The sequence below is a fragment of the Paroedura picta genome, chromosome 9 (genome assembly GCF_049243985.1).
Source record: "Paroedura picta isolate Pp20150507F chromosome 9, Ppicta_v3.0, whole genome shotgun sequence".
NCBI lineage: Eukaryota > Metazoa > Chordata > Lepidosauria > Squamata > Gekkonidae > Paroedura > Paroedura picta.
Genome location: NC_135377.1, coordinates 31,578,998 through 31,595,273, shown reverse-complemented (window position 1 = coordinate 31,595,273; position 16,276 = coordinate 31,578,998). Strand labels below are relative to the sequence as shown.

The window sequence follows — 16,276 nt, the reverse complement described above, 5'->3', positions numbered from 1 at the left end:
GTTTCCAGTCCCACTCAGAGCAGAAAACTTCAAGTTCTGCCCTCATCAACAGATGATGGATAGCTCAGAGAAGTCTCCTGCAATGCAGGGATGGCCCCCCTCCCAAGTGTTCCTCCTTCCTGAAGTGTGGGCCACTTGAATAGAGACAGCCGTACTGGGAAAGGAGCACAGTGCTTCGTTTACAGCAGCGGTCCGCAAGCTTCCGCTTGCCGCGTACCGCTGCGGAGTAGTGGGCGGAGAGGGCGGCCCGGGGGCCCGCGCACGCATGGCAGCCCCAGCGCAAACGTGCATGTGCGGCAGTCCGCGCATGTGCGTTTGCGCCGCCGCCATGCCAGTGGCTGCAGCTTCCCTTCCCGGCTCCTCCGGGCCGCAAGCAAATCGGCCGCTAAAGCGGCCGATTAGCTTGCGGCTCGGCAAGCTTATCTTCCCTTCCCTCCCGAAGTGAGAAGCTTGCCAGGCCGCAAGCTAATTGGCCGCTTTGGCGGCCGATTAGCTCGCAGCCTCCCTTCGGGGGGGGAGGGAAGAAGGAGCCGCGGCCGCGGCCCGGCACCGAGGCCTTCGCGGCCCGGCACCGAGGCCTTCGCGGCCCGGCACCGAGGCCTTCACGGCCCGACACCGGGCCGCGGCCCACGGGTTGGAGACCACTGGTTTACAGCAATGCTAGCTAGTTTAGAGTAGGGAATGTTCCTAACAACCCACTCCCAATGGCAGTCAAGCTCCTGTGATGACTGTTGTTTAAATTGCAACATATATACATACAAGTGCAGTTTGGTACTTAAAAAAAACTGCCCCGTTAAAAAAAACACCACTTTTCTTCCAGCTTCATTGGTCCCCAGGCCTGTAGAAAAATCTTTTAAATATGCACCTGGCCCCATTGTGCTGTTTTATTCTGTACACTAGGAGGCCAGGTTTGGAATCAGTGATAAGATTTTTCAGCTTGTGGTTATTTCAGTTTCTTTCTCCCAGTGAAGCTAAGGCTTCTGTGAATATGCAGGATGAATCCAACTTGCTTGCTGTTCATTTAGGATGGCTATGAGAACAATGGGTGGAAGAATGTTGAATGCAGGGGAAGTTTTAGGTATTCACCAACACTAACCAGAGCTGAAGAAAAGAACAATGAGATAAAGATGGGGTATAGGACTGGGAAAGCATAGTGACAAAATAAAAAGCCTTCATAAACTTAAATTTATTAGTTCTGCCATTCTGGGACTTCGGAAAGTCTGTAATTTAAAACACACATAAAATATGAAAACATTCATTGGACTTTTTCATCTATTTATATAGCTCAACTGGAATTGCAAAGCAAAGTTAAAAATAAAGAATGGAAAAGATTTAAAAAATCAGACTAAATATAATTTATGTAAAAATCTCTCTGGAGAAAGGGAGAAAGATTATAATGAAGAAGAAGTAATATAGATCATTGCTGCTGGCAAATGACTGATAAAGGTAAAATACTTTAAGCAGTACTGCAGATACTCCAAGCTGTGCATTTTGTACACACCTTAGCCATATTAGACCCCAGATATATCCTTTTGATAGCTTCCAAAGGAAACTTGGGCCTATTATGCCTGCGGTATTTTCCCTTGTTTTCACCATTCATGTCCATAAGGATTTCTTTGTTGTCCTGATTGCAGATACACAGAAGAAAGACAGATGTTCTTTATCAACGTCAGAGTTTATCAGAATGCAGTTCCAAGGGTCAGATACCAGCTAGACGTAACTCATAGCTTCAAGTCCAAAGGAGAATCCAAAAGAAGACTAGCTAAGATACAGACTAGGGTCAGATGCAAGGGAAGCAGTTCAGAGTGCAGGCTGAAAGTCAGTGGCAAACAGACAAGTTGCTTCCATGCAGCCACTCCCTAGTTTGCCACCTATATACATCATGCGGAGCACCTGCCAATCATCTCAGCCCTGCTCCTGCAAACACTCCTCCTCATTTTTGATGTGGAGCTGGAGTTGTGCTGCCAATTGAACACTGTGCCTTCTGTATTGCAGTTCCCTCAGCTTCTTTCTATGCTGTTCCTGTGGCTCTGGTGATTCAAAAGTGTACAGATTCCCCCAGATTTTCCCCCTACCCTTTTGCTACCCCACCTAGATCAAGGTTCTTCTGCCAACTCTGCACCTTCTGTCATCCTCCCCCCTAATTATTGAACAAGCTCCATTTATGCCTCATTTTAAAAATTCATTTTACAGTGGCATGAGTCAAGTGATAAGAGACAACTGCTAGTTTCTGGTCACTAAATTTTAAAACGTTTAAAAGGAGCTGTACAAGGTTTAGTTCCCTGCTGGTATTGATTTGAAAAGGGGATCAGAGAGGAGTGAAATGGCAGCATCCCCAGTGCAAAAATAAATAAATAAATAAATAAATAAATAAATCAGTGACCCATGCAAACAAAACTGGGTGGGGGGGGGGTAGTCAGTGCAAAACAAAATTGATATGAGATGTAGAGAAAGACACTGGTATGGGAAGCCAAAAGCTTCAGAAACATTTCCCCCTTTAATGGCTTAGTGAACAAAGTTTGGGTGGGGGAACATTTTGGCAGTCTCTGTAAGCCTAACGTTTAAATGGAAGTGAAGCCACATGGAACTTCTGCAAACTGCCGAACTTAAGAATCACTTGGGATCACTTCATTTGGAGAGAGAGTGCAATCTGCACAAGGCAGGTTTTAAAAAACTGCAAGATCACAACCAGCGTGCAGGATCAAATTAGAGACTTACAAAGAAAAAAACATGTAATTTGCAGGGAAGGACAGGAAATTAGCATTTGTATTCAGCTGTCTTAGGGCATCTGCAAAAATACCCCCCCCCCAATTTTTTTCCAATTATTGGCACAAGACTAAAAAAGCTCTCCAGAGCTTCTACCAAAGGACTCCTCTCCCATACAAATTGCAGCCCTGTGCAAAGCATGATGTTGCAGCTGACATTGCACAGGTACATACACACAAACTCACACACACAATTGTTGCCAGTGATCACAGCTTGCAATGCCAGTGGCTTCTACTTTGCACTTTGTACACTCAACATGTTCCCTCATATGTCTCCGATTTTTCATAGAAGCTGATAACACAGCAAAGAATCCCCTAGTGCTCTGAAGCCCTATGGAAAACAGGGCTTTGCAGCTGCTTGTCGGTTTCAAAAAAGTTTAGTGAATTTCAACACTGGTTTCCCTCCTTTGCCTGTGTTCCTTCATTCCCTTTCATTCAATAAACTAAAATGCATGTGAAAACCAGAACCATAAGGATTTAAACAGAAGGCACCTGCTGGACGCTACTGCATTCCTGCAATAGGGCAATTGCACAATTGAAAAAAACAAAACATTGGACACCACACACTGCACATCACAAGTGAGCTTCGACCCCAATTTAGAAAAGGGTGTTTTTTTTTTTTAATGTAGCTGCAGAATAAATACACTGGAGGAAAAGGAATGGTGTATAAGGTGGGCACACAATCTGAAGTCAAGTTGAAAGGCTTACTTCTCTGAAAGTCTGCAGTAAAATGTGCACGTGTAACGTACCTTTGAAAATGTGCTTCAAAAGAGTAATTGCTTCATACCTTTAACACACATGTTTATGCAGCTCCCTTTCTCAGCTCTATATGGCAGCATGAGATCGAGGTTCATCACAAACCTTTGAAGCATAATTTTTTTTTGGTGTGTGTGTGTGTGTGGGGGAAATAATCCAAAAAGTCTTTTAAAACTAAAGATTTATTTAAACACACACATACAGTAAATTGGGGAAGTTGAAAAGGTGAAACTGCAGAAAGCAAGAAAACAAAAGAAACCTACAGTTGCTTGCTAACTAGATTTACAAGAGTTCATACATCTCTCTATTGGCGACTGTTATCCACATTAGGCAGCTTACCAAGAAACAGACAAAGGTTTGTGTTATACTGGTCTGTATTTGAAAAAGGTCCTCAGGAACAGGAAGGTCCTTTTTGGTCCAATCAGGAAGTGGTCTGCTCATACGCAATTCCCACCAAAATAAGTTTTATCCAATGAATTATTCAAATGATCCTAGGGCATCTTTGTACACAGTTGTTTTGGAGCTGAATGCAATACAGAGAGAAATTGCTGGGGTATCAGAGTGGGGAAGTTCTCTATTGATCTCTCTCATCCCACCATAGATGGCTCAACTGAAAATCCAGGACACTTTTTAATCTAAAATACAGGGGACCTTCCATAATAAGCACATCAGCAATCTTTAGCTGCACATCTTGTCTTTAATAATACACTGTGTGTGCAGCTTTGGTAGGACTTGGAGGTTATAATCATATAATACATTATGATTTTCCCATATGAAAAGTGTTTCTTAAATGAACAAAAACTAGCAATTGTATGAAACGTAGGTATATATAGTTATGAGTGCTGTGCTTGTTTTGTGTGTGCATAAACTAGAAAACCAAAAATAGCTGGAGTTTGACATGTTGTCTTTTTTGTGAGCATGGTTTGTAGAAGAAGAAAGGAAAAGCCTTTACATGCACAAATTTGTCAAAAAAAGGTAAACAACAAATGTGGGTTGCCATATTAGTCCGAGCAAACTGCAAACACAAAAGCTATGTGATATCTTTGAGAAAGGAGTTTGGCAAGGCTGTATACTGTCTCCTTGCCTATTTAACTTGTATGCGGAGCACATCATGAGAAAGGCGGGGTTAGAGGAGTCACAAATTGGGATCAAGATTGCAGGAAGAAATATCAACAACCTCAGATATGCAGATGATACCACTTTAATGGCAGAAAGTGAAGAGGAACTAAAGAGCCTGTTGATGCGGGTGAAGGTGGAGAGTGCAAAAGTTGGCTTGAAACTCAACATCAAGAAAACTAAGATCATAGCATCCGGCCCTCTTAATTCCTGGTAAATAGATGGGGAAGAAATGGAGGTAGTGACAGATTTTATTTTCCTGGGCTCCAAGATCACTGCAGATGGGAACTGCAGCAAAGAAATTAAAGGACGCTTGCTCCTGGGGAGGAAAGCTATGGCAAATCTAGACAGCATCCTAAAAAGCAGAGACATCACCCTGCCAACAAAAGTGCGTTTAGTCAAGGCTATGGTCTTCCCAGTTGCAATGTATGGCTGTGAAAGTTGGACTATAAGGAAGGCCAAGCGTCAAAGAACTGAGGCTTTTGAACTCTGGTGCTGGAAAAGACTCTTGTGAGTCCCTTGGACTGCAAAGTGAACAAACCAGTCAGTCCTAGAGGGGATCAGCCTGGACTGCTCCTTGGAAGGCCAGATCCTGAAGATGAAACTCAAATACTTTGTCATGAGAAGGAAGGATTCCCTGGAAAAGAGCTTAATGCTGGGAGCAACTGAGGGCAAAAGAAGAAGGGGATGACAGAGTAGGGTGGCTGGATGGAGTCACTGAAGCAGTCAGTGCAAACTTAAACGGACTCCGGGTAATGGTCGAGAACAGGAAGGCCTGGAGGATCATTGTCCATGGGGTCGCGATGGACTGGACACGACTTCACACCTAACAACAACAACATGTGATATCTTTTATTAAGATCACCTAAGATAGCAGGGTCCAACCTTTTGAACTCTTCATCAGGTTGGATATTAAAGGGGAAGGAGAGAAAAGATATTTGGGAGCATGATCTTAAGGCCTCTTTGATAACATTAATCATTAATCCATTTTTTAAAAATTTGTTTAGTCTCTTCAGGAACCTGCCACTCTAAATCTTGTGTTGAATTTATGACTCCAGGGGACACAGAATAAGGCCCATTACATCTTCTGTATGCTGGGGGAAAGTGACAGGGGTGGGAGAAGAAAGCTATCCAAAAAGTAACATCCAATACTGACTCCATCACATGCCTCTGATGCCAACCAGGCCACTTAAAAAGTTCAAGAGCAAAAGGACAATGTAGCAGTTCTTGTCATAGGTTGCAGACTGGCCCCTTCAACTGAGCCCATTTACCTCTCCAGGCCCACCACCAGGGCCTCAGATGAGGAGGGAAGTTTTTTCAGGGGTATCCAGTTTCTCCTCTAGAAAAAGGAAGATCCTCTTCTGCTTCCCCGACCCTCCTCCTCCTCAGCATTCTCTCTACCTGCCCCCCCCCACCATATGAAGGCAACATTGATGCTGTTGCCTGCTTATGGGCATGGTCTGTCTCTTCTATCCTTCTCCCAATAGGACCCACCTAAAATCTGACAAACAGGTAGAGGTGCTAAAAGAGCCCAGCATTTCCACTCAGTGGTGAGTCAGGTTGTGCATTAAACGGCTTGTAATTCTCCACTGGTTTTCCTATACCATCACTTGACTGCATTAAACCTGTTATAACCATATCATAGAACCATAGAATCATATCTCTCCATTCCAGAATGCCATTGTTGCTCACTCCAAAGTAGCCATCATTAAAAAACAAAAAACAAATTTGCTTTTAGGTCAGTGGCTCTGCAGTGGAAAATCTCCCTGCTACTCTACTGTTTTGTTTGTATGAGTGTGTGGTATAATACACCCATTTTATAAAATGGAACATTTCTTCCCTGACTCTGTCAGTGCGAACATACATCCCTAAGCAAAACACCAAAGATACTTGTGTGTGCACAACTTCTCTCGTTCTCTGAGTAGTGCTTCTGCTAAGAGAGTGTCAAGAGCCTCTCTTTAGGTATCAGCATCCAAAAGGAGTTTTAACCCTTAAGAACACTGTCATTTCTTCTTGCCTGGTAAGGGTCTCTAAGGGACAGAAGGCTGAATAAAGCTCCTCTCCTGCTTCTTTGGTAAACCATGCAGTTGTTTAATTTACAACCAAACTGAACAGCCTGTAAAAAAGCCCTCCCCAAATATTCCTAAAATACCAATTTATTTATAGAAGAGGACCCCCCCCCCCGGATGTTTACAATTTTCCTTCTGGCCCTTAATTATATTGACTGTGAGCTACATCATAGAATTTTACATAATGCTACACTTTTCATTCTTCATTCACTCTTCACTTTTCAAATTTGGTTGCAAATTGTATTGCTCAGAAACTTAACATTTATGTATAAAAATAAGTAGGACAGCAGTTATAGTTGGTATTGCAAGAGAAAATAGCACAGAGAAGCTGAGAAAGGATTCTATTTCAGCAGATTCAGGGTTTTCTTTCTAAAGACTAACCTACAATCTGCACTGTGTTCAGCCATACCTTCATTTCCTTCATAGGGCAAGCTGGAAACTGAGTTTATAGTTTATTTTAATATTTCCTGCCACCAAATTACATGAGATCCTTTATATTTTAACCAAAATCCTATTTCAAACTGAAAGTATATATTGGTTGGCAGAACAACATTGTCACAATAATGATCTGTGCCTCCATTTTAGGCAGTTTAAACTCAGAAATCTCTTAGTCATAAGCAAAAAAAAAAGGACCCTCTTGTGAAATTTATGGTTTGATGAACACAGGAATTTCTGTGTGGAAAAGTGATAGGGTATCCTGTCATTGTTCCTGCTGATGGAAGAGAGAGGAGAGAGGAGGGGTAATCCTGTTTGATTATTATAGCTCTCTCCCCTCAAGTAGCTTTATGAGGGTCTGCCTTTCCCCCTCAACAATGCCTTTTCAGGGTTCAGAAGGAACTGCTGAGAGAATGGGAAGGGAGGTATCCACTTCTGCCAGCAGAACAATACTAAGATACAATGCACTGTAACTTTAAACATGACCAAACTAATTGATAGTGAAGTTGCCATATGGCATGGGCTTTCTTAAATTCCATTATGAAATGAAAAACAGTGCTGTAACCAATGTGGCAAAACAATAACATACAAACCAGATCCCCTCACCCCAATATTACACACACATAAAATTGTAATGTATATATATATATATATATATATTGGTACATTTTAAATAAAATTCCACATATCAGAATATGAAATTAAAGAAAAAGCATACTACCTTTTATCATTTTGAGAACAAGTTGTTCCCTTCATGAGAACTTGCTATAATTCAAACTAAAGACGTATCAAAATAAAATTAGCTTCTTAGAGAAAGCATTTTGAACACACACCTATTTCCCTAAGCATAAACCAGACTGTTATGAATAAATTAAGTGGAAATGCTCCCTAGCTGTCAAATTTTAGTTTGAGAAGCCGAGTAAAGAAAACAGAGGCAGAAAGGACAGTGGTGTCATATTCTCATTTCCCCAACATTTGTATGTGCGGTGGAGGGGGGGGGGTGTTGCAATATTAGAAATAACAAGCATAGCAGTAACAAACGTATTGCATATAGAACCTGTTTATTTTAAATCAGATGATTTTTTTAAAAACTTACCTTAGGAAAGCAATACACGAGTGATCTAAGCTTCCTAATTATTTTACACAAGTCTGAAAAAGAAAAATGACAAACCCGCCAGATTTTTTTAAAAATTACCTTAGGAAAGAAATACAAATGATTCAAGATTCCTAAGAAGATGATTTTACAGAAGTCGGAAAGGGGAAAATGAGAAAATACCCAAACTGACAATTAGGTAATCACAGAATCATAGAGTTGGAAGGGGCCACACAGGCCATCTAGTCCAACCCCCTGCTCAACACAGGATCAGCCCAAAGCATCCGCTGTGAATTGACCTAATATTAATGTTAAGATTAGGTCAATTCACAGCTGTTCTGTACAATCTACATGCAAGTGACTTCAGCCATCCACAGGCACACACACATGTGCCTTGTTGATGAATGAGCAAGTATGGCAGCTCACTGCCACCAACAATTCCTATAAACAGACTGCCACTTTTAAAAGGAGTTACCTTTTATTTATGGTTTAAACAAAATACTGAAGAAAGTATGGTAGATGTTACAACCTTTCATTTCCACTTGAGCTTTTGAACTGTTTACCTATTCCCAAAATTGAAATCCTTCTCAGTCAGCTCTAAGCAACTCTTCTCTGCAGTTTCACACAATCATACTTTTTGCACTCTCAACTCTTTAGCTACCAACTGCTCTTTTAACTGCTGTTTTCCAACTGTTTCTCCCCAACATTCATAGTGAGAGGCAGAACCTAATCTGCCTGTCACAAGGTAGTATTTTAAACAATGGGTTTAAAAGGAAGTCCAGGAAGACAATGGGTCCAGGAAGACAATCACTAGTGTAAGGCACAGTCACTAGTTTCGTTTAGTAGTATATGATTTTCATGGATTTCCCAATTGAGTTGCATCTCCCACTTCGGTATCTCATGCTTTTCTCAACTCACCAACTCTGAGGAGTAGATTTGCAAGTATTACATGGGTTACCAACAGAGATCCATGAATGGTAGATTAATTGATAGATTAAAATTCTTTTAATCTTCCTGGATAATTAATTCCTTCAGAATTAATTTATAAATGGGAAATGAAGGGTCCAGGACACAACTGGGTAAAGTAATATACCGACTTGAGTTGTTGAAATGTCTTGGCTGCATAGGTGAAAAAAAATTAAAGTTAAGAAATATTCCATGCAGGAGCATTATAGGGACTTTGTGATGGCCAGGTATTTGAGGTATCACAGAACAAGCTTCTAATGTCATGGCTACATTGACCTCCTAATATTCTTGCCTACATACTTAGGGTGTAGGCTGGGTTTTTCTTTTGAGCTTTCTCTTGCATCACATGTTTGCAATTTGGACATATTACTTTAACGAATGTCTGCATTCTACATTGCTTGTTTGTCCAACACAGAGAGACCTTTGCATTGCTTTTTTTCAGGGTCTGATACAGGGTACTCTTTCTGTGACATGGCAGCTAAAATAGTAAAACAAAACAAAAGTGGATTTCCATCCTACAAGACATTTTAATAAGAGGTACCTTAAGCTTATTAGCATGATGCAGTGATTTTTTTCTGTGTACTTATCATATTTTCATATTCCTATACATAATTGTGCATGTGCATATGAAAGAGGACTTTCAATAAAGCAATAATTTTCTAGTTATTTATTTTAATTTAATTTATTTATTTGAATATTATACTGCCCTCCCAGCGGGCTGGCTCAGGGCAGTGTTTGTTTTCATTTGAGGTAGATCATTCCCCCCAGTCCAACTCCTTCAGCTTTGTTATCCAGGATGCTACCAGATTGTTTGACTGCAGTTCAAAGTGATATCAAATAGTAGCCACAGTCAAGATATAAAAAGTTAACTTTCTTCACTCCATTTCCCAGCTTTTGAAGTTGGTCAGAACAAACAAACAAAAACCCCACTTGTGGAGTAGCAGAGCACAGCACAAATTGTTTCCCCTCCAAGTCTGAATCAAAGAACCAGGCACAAATATACAACATGATTAATTTTGCCACAAAAATATCAGAAAACCCCACAGATTTTTATGGGCAACCCTGCCAGGCATATTGTATGTTTCTAACATTGTAAGATATTTTTAAACAGTGCCAGAAATAGAAATGGAGCTTGCTAAGAAGAGCTTTTTTGTCTGGAAACACTGTGACTAAAGATAATCTTTGTTTATCTTGTATGTTTAACTAGTATCTAGTATATCCAAGGTGTTGGAAAAAATGTGGAGTTAGAAGCAAGTGAGTGAACACACCCATAATAGAGAGTATAATTTCTAGTCATGCTGAAGGCAGGAAAAACAAACTCAGCAGCTATTATGGCATATTATTTTCTCTGTAATCTCTCCAAGACTTGTAGTAGGATAATTTAACAGCTAAAATATACTTTGACTAGCAATTTTACATCATGAAAGAAATTATACTACATTACTCATTCGAGCTTCCACACTGGAAATGCATCTTCACTATAGTTTGATACTGAAACAATTTAATCATAGATGTTGAAGAGAGCGGGGAGGCTGGTAGACTTCTGGCTCCAGAAAACTGAGAAGGATCTAAGCATTTAGTGTCAGCCAATCAGGGCAGTATGATTAATGAAACTTAAGGAAACACCATGTTTAGTTTGGTTTTTCTTTTTCTTTTTGTTTTGGTAGGCCAGAAATGGGGAAGACATATTGAGTTTTTAAATGAAAAAAGACAGCAAAATTCTGTGCAGCCAAAGTACAAGTTAGAGCACAATTGCTTATTTTCCTCGGTGTGATTATAGCTTCCCATTTCCCTCATTACAGGCTATATATTATTGAAGCCAAGCCAACAGCAAGTTAGCAAGCCAGCAGGGGAGCAAATTGATTGTATAGTTAGATGTGGCAAAGCTGCGATTTTTTTATTAAAGGAAAATGAAATACAGTCAATTTATACTTCATCTCAGCCCTTCCAGTGTTGCACTCACTGCCTTGGATCTTTAAGGGCTTTTCCAGATGGTAGTTTCTCCCATATTGAGTTTCATGGTATAGTACTAAAGCAGAAGGGGAGGAAAGAAGGTATTAAAAAAAAACAGGTACCATGTAGAACTAGGTTTTGCGATAATAGTGCACTTCACCATAATCCTGCAGTGCTGGCAAGAATAGTTACAGGAACTGTCTCTCAAGAATGGAAACTGCTTTAAACACATTTTTGGTGGAAGGGGAAATGTAAATCCAGTCAATTAACTGCTGCCCCAATATTATCTTATATTATTATCACCTTAAAAAGATTTTTGCATATTCTGGTCAACTAGATTAATTTGAGGTCACCTTTAATTTCCCAGTAGGGGGACGGTACAGATGTCAGCTTCCAGAACGGTGACAGCTTGGCTGATGTTTTGGGTAGGGAGACCAGAATTTTGATGTTGTTTCTGACCTCAACCATAGGCCCAGGGGGGAATAGCTCTGTTTTCCAGGCTTCATGGAATTGTCCCAAGTCCCACAGAGCCCTGATCTCTCCAGGAAGAGCATTCCGGCATACTGGGCCCAAGGCTTTTTTGGCCTTGGTTTAGACTTGTCTGACATCCTCAGGGCCAGGGATCTTGAGCAGATTCTGCTCAATCAATCTTAAGCTCTCGGGGGGATGTAGGGGAGGAAGTAGTCCCACAGGTATGAAGGTCCCAGACCAGGGATAGTCAAACTGCGGCCCTCCAGATGTCCATGGACTACAATTCCCATGAGCCTCTGCCATTAATGAGTTCATTAACCCTTTCCTGCCCACTCCTTCTCCACTTCACAGTCTCCTTCCACAGATATTTTAACACGCATCTGAAACCATACGATTTGTTGTCCAGTGAGGTATATCAAGTATTCCAATTGTAGACAGGGAAAGGATTTGCCATCTCTTCCCTATCACTGTCTCTGCACTCCACAGCACCCCTTTCCCTTTAATAAAAGGGACATGATTGCATATAATGTGTTGTTAGTCCTTGAGGTGGCAATTCTGTACAAATAATGGGAAACACGGGTTGGGCTCCATATATATTACGTTTTAAACCTAGAATATTGGTTCCCCGTGAAGATGTAGTTTTACGGTTGGGATCATTCAAATATTGGCCAAATGGCAACTTTAAGCAAAACAGAAATGAACGTTTGCAAAATAAAAGCATTTTTCAAATACTGTTTCTCTGTGTTTCAGCTACATACATTCTTCTGATATTGCTGCAAACCTTTACATCACACCTTGTTGACTGTTTCTTAGTAATATAGACTACAACAAAACTTACAAATTCAGCAAAATGATTCTTGGATCAACTGAGCATCGAGTACCAAGGTCATGTTTTGTGTTCATATTAATCAGAAATCTGGTACCGGTAACTCATTTTCACTTGTCAAAGTTACTTTTCACCTTCATTTTAGACTGCTTCTCTCTGAGTTGACTTGTCACCTTGTTTGCTTATGCATTTAATTCATACCTTGCTTTTCTTACCAGTAAGACCCAAAGCAACTTACACCATTCTCTATGCCTCAGTTTTCTTTCACAAGAGCCCTGTAAGGTAGGTTAGGTTTGAATATGCGTGATTGGCATAAGGTCACCAGGCAACCTCCCTTGGCAGAGTAGGAATCTAGTCTGACCACAATACCACACTGGTTTGTAATTGCTAGCATTGTTCTAGTAACTTGCAAAGGTAATTTATACTTGAAAGACTCATGATGGAATTCACACACAGTCACTCTGTTTCTTCCCTCCGCGTTAAGGAGAACTCCCAGTTTGATCTTCCTCCATATACCTGAGGAAGTGAACTGTGACTCACAAAAACTCATTGAAAAAAATGTTAGTTTTTAAGGTGCCACTGGATTTGTTTTATTGCAGAATTCTAAAAGGCTCTTTGTGCTATAGTTGCCATTTTGGAATCCATGTCTAATGCTGGATATAACAGTACTTTCAAACTGAAATTCTGAATCTTCAGTAGAAGGCAACCCCATTCTGAATAGGCTGCATGTCAGTCCTTCAAACCTTCCTCATTCCATACAACAGAACCATTATCTCTTTGGGCTTCAATTCAGTTTATTGGCTTTCATCCTGCCAATTGCTACAACTGTATCATATAAATGGAAGAAATTGAGGAATGGGTATCATCTGTGTGCTGAATGAACTCAAAATCTTCTAGACTTATTCAACAGTTTCTATAAATATTAAATAGCATGGGTGCTATAATGGATCATGGCAATGCCTTATAATATATATGTCATTGTGAAAGAGCAGAATTTGTGCACTACTACCTTCTGGAACTAATCAGCAAGCTGGGAAGAGAACCACTTGAGTATGGTGCTCCTTCTTCCCATTATCTTGTTTGTAAGGCCCATTTTGTTCCAACTCAAACACCTCATACCATGGGGATAGTGACGAAAACCACTCAGAGATCCAGGGTCACAATACACCTCTTTTTCCTGCCCAGTAACCAAAGCAGTTTTAAATCAAACCCAAAGCAAGTATTAAATCCAGATCACATCTGATAAATTCTGCAGTGTCTGGAACTAAGCCCCCCCCACACACACACAAATCCTTGTCATAATCAACAGTGAGAAAAGTCACTAGGCTCCAGAGAGGGTTTTTCTTAACATGTCTCACAGCTGCTTCCTTCAAGGCAACCAAGACTGTTCACTCTTACACAGAAGAATAGATCACCTTCTCAATCAACCCAGGGACATGGAGAAGTTTGTAAAAAAATTCAGTCTACAGTCTTACCTTGTTTACAATACTTGCTTTGTGTTCTCCCAAACACCTCCTATAAACTTCTCTACAATTTTCTCACAAATCCAGGCTCAATATCCTCTGGTGCCTTTAGCAAATTATTAAAGTATTATCCAATTGGGAGTTTCCACCCTTCAAATTGCTAGTCTTGTAAGAATTGTTAGAAGTCTCAGGGATGAAGTAAAAAAATACCAAAATACACTTAAAAAGAGGTAATTTTCAAATTTGATTCAAGATCTTCAGTTATTACTTATACATCACTTTTACATACAAAATGTTTACAAACTGCACAACACTCGGCTCTTGTAAAGGCAGGCAAGTGCAAGCTTAAGAGAGCCATTATGTCAGCAAGCAGGTGCTCATAAATAAGCACAATTTACTATTAGCAGCATAGCATCCATACTGCTGTATTCAGACATCAGAATAAATTATGATTTGTACAACAAACTATGGTTAGCCTACCATAGTTGTATGTATAACCTGGTTATACAACTCTCTATACACAATACATGCCTGAGGTGGTTTCACAACATATTTAAAGGACAGTTCATAAAATGAATTGGAATTCAACAACCCAAGAACTGATATGAGGAAGAAACCACAGAAGAGCATGTAAGACTGCCTAAAGCAGGGATAGTCAAAGTATGGCCCTCCAGATGTCCATGGACTACAACTCCCACAAGCCCCTGCCAGCAAATGCAGTTTGACTACCCCTGGCCTAAAGCAACAGCAACTATCTAAAGCAGCATCAACCATAGAACAGGCCAAGTACAGATGAAGAAAACCAAAAGTAGGACTGATTGGCCAAGCAACTAAAATGGCTCAGTACTAAGAAGTCTGAGTGACTCCTGTGTTGCTACAAACCAACAGAAGAGACATTGGGTGATCGGTGATCACCTATGGTTGGGCACTAGTGGACAGATCTCAGCCCCTGTAACACTATTTGAAATACTAGGGCTTGTGCTGCTTCCTCCTTGCTTCCACCTACCCTATAAGGTAGTGGCCTGTCAGACCTTTCCCTACCAATCAGTAAAGCTGCAGCCTCATACCCAGGTTATTCCATGCCAGTGGTCTCAGCTGGTTTGTTTGCTTCTGGCTCCCTTTCCTCTCACATGTCACTACCAACTGGGGTTTGAGCAAACTACATTATTTATACTCTGCCCAAATATAGCCTCGATCAGTGGTCTTTTGCCAGTATTTCAATTTAGAAGAAGAGTTGGTTCTTATATGCCGCTTTTCTCTATCCAAAGGAGTCTCAAAGTGGCTTACAGTCGCCTTCCCTTTCCTCTCCCCACAACAGACACCCTGTGGGGTGGGTGAGGCTGAGAGACCCCTGATATTACTGCTCAGTCAGAACAGCTTTATCAGTGCTGTGGTGAGCCCAAGGTCACCCAGCTGGCTGCATGTGGGGGAGCGAGTTTAGCAGTGATAAAAATAAAATTTACAGCACACCACTATGGTATCTCTCACTTTATGCTTTCACCATCAAATCAGAAACAATTGCAAACAGATTGAGGGACTGTGATGGACAGCCTCCAGTTCTGCCCTCTGGGCTTCCCAGCAAATCGCTCTCTACAAGGGGAGTAGGGAGATACTAAATGGAATGACTGTCTAAGAAACCTATAGAAGATGGAGGAGGAGACTTGTGGAGGGAAAGTCTGTCATCCCTCAGATAGGGCCTGGGGAAGAAACACAAGAACAGAAGTAGATCATCAGGAAATTAATTAGTGAACAAAAAGAATGCAGATACTTACAGTATGGGTACATCGGGCTCAGGAGCCAGTAAAGAGGTAGGAATAGAGTTTGTATCCTGCATTACCTTAGGAAAATAGTAGGTTATAGACTTATGACAGAACTGAGGTAGAGAAGCCCAAGAGACAAGCTAACACCATTTCAATAGGCTGACATTCTTAGGTTTCAAAAAAGAATTTAAAAACAAACAAACATCATCTTGACATATAACATCTTCATCTTATATGCCGCTTTTCTCTACCTGAAGAGGCTCAAAGCGTCTTACAGTTGCCTTCCCTTTCTACTCCGCACAACAGACACCCTTACCCATTATGCACGGGGGAAATAACGCACATTCGGGGTGGAATGGCAGCGACTAAAATCACCGATAATGCATGGAGCCGACTGCAACCGGCCGCAGCTTCGGTGCATGCTGCCGAAAAAGCCGCGTCAGTGAAACGCGGAAGAAAGCGCAGCTTCCGGGTGACCGGGGCGCAACCAGAAGTGGCGCCTGGATCGCCGCGTGCATAATCGGGTTACTCTGGGTTTTGCCACCTCCGTGCCCCGCCCCGTGCATAACCGGAGTGCGTCGCGTCTTCCCCCTCCGCGTTTTC

General features: G+C 41.2%; 1 long non-coding RNA gene across 2 annotated transcripts in view; it reads left to right on the top strand.

Annotated features, from left to right (window-relative positions):
* Window positions 1-16,276, top strand: part of LOC143844697 (uncharacterized) — a 45,148-nt gene that overhangs the window by 15,018 nt on the left and 13,854 nt on the right. The window contains exon 1 of one of the 2 annotated variants that reach the window (XR_013234097.1): window positions 12,382-12,549. The exons of the other annotated variant lie outside the window; for it this stretch is intronic. This is a non-coding gene — a long non-coding RNA (uncharacterized LOC143844697). Of the gene's footprint in view, window positions 1-12,381; window positions 12,550-16,276 lie in introns of those variants that run through there. 2 annotated transcript variants of the gene reach the window in all.